Source organism: Crocuta crocuta, unplaced genomic scaffold (assembly GCF_008692635.1).
Source record: "Crocuta crocuta isolate KB4526 unplaced genomic scaffold, BGI_CrCroc_1.0 scaffold1270, whole genome shotgun sequence".
Taxonomy (NCBI): Eukaryota; Metazoa; Chordata; class Mammalia; order Carnivora; family Hyaenidae; genus Crocuta; species Crocuta crocuta.
The window spans coordinates 131,086-132,290 of record NW_027531521.1 but is presented as its reverse complement, the minus strand read 5'-3'; positions in this window follow the sequence as shown (position 1 = coordinate 132,290).

Sequence of the window (1,205 nt, the reverse complement as noted above, 5' to 3'; positions counted from 1 at the left end):
CACGAGCACACGTTAAGTCTTTTTCAAGGTAAATTGACTTATTTATTATAGTATTCATATGTTTCTTATCATTTAACATGTGTAAAGTTGTAATGACCATTTTTATTAGCTTCCTATCTTTTTTATGTCACTGACACAGATCTTTAGTGTTGTACCTATCTTACCCCTAACCCATGTGGTTTTTATTGCAAAATTTTGCATAGCTGGGTGATTTTTAAAAATGCATATTTTGGGGCACTTGGGTGTTTCAATTGGTTAAGCATCCACCTCTTGATTTCCGCTCAGGTCATGATCTCACACTCTGTGGGATGGAGACCGCATCAGCCTCCACACTGACAGTGCAAAGCCTGTTTGGAATTCTCTGTCTCCCTCTCTGCCCCTCTCCCACTTGTGCTGTCTCTCTGTCTCTCTCACTTTCTCTCTCAAAATAAATAAATAAGCTTAAAAAAAAAGAAATGCACATGTTGCTTAGAGCAGAATTGACTGTATTGAGTTTCAGGAAAAGTTTTGTTGAGGTTCTGAATAGAATCACAATAAATTCATAAATTTATTTTAAGAGAATTTTTTTAAAGTAAACTCTACACCCAATGTGGGGCTCTAACTCACGACCCTGAGNGACAGCAGAGAGCACCATGTAGGGCTTGAACCCACGAACTGCAAGATCATGACCTGAGCCAAAGTCAGATGCTTAACCGACTGAGCCACCTAGGCACCCCTGTATTTAGTTTTTCTATCCAGAAACAAAATGTGTCTTTATTATATTTCTCAAGTAAGCTTTGTAGTTTTTCTTAGGCCATACATATCTCTCATTGAGCTTATTTCAAAATATTGTATGCATAGGGCACCTGGGTGGCTCAGTCTGTTAAGCGTCCGACTTGGGCTCAGGTCATGATCTCATGGTTCGTGGGTTCGAGCCTGGCATCGGGCTCTGTGCAGACAACTCAGAGCCCAGAGCCTGCTTCGGATTCTGTCTCCCTCTCTCTCTGTCCCTCCCCTGCTCACACTCTGTCTCTCTCTCAAGAATGAATAAATAAACATTAAAAAAAATTTTTTTAATATTGTATGCATGTAATTCTATCATGCATAGGATCCCTTTTATTGGTTTTTTTTTTCCCTAACTGGTTAATTATGGTGTACAAGATAGCTACTGATTTTTGTATATTTTTCTTACCGGGGGAATACTTAAGCATGCAACCACATCACCT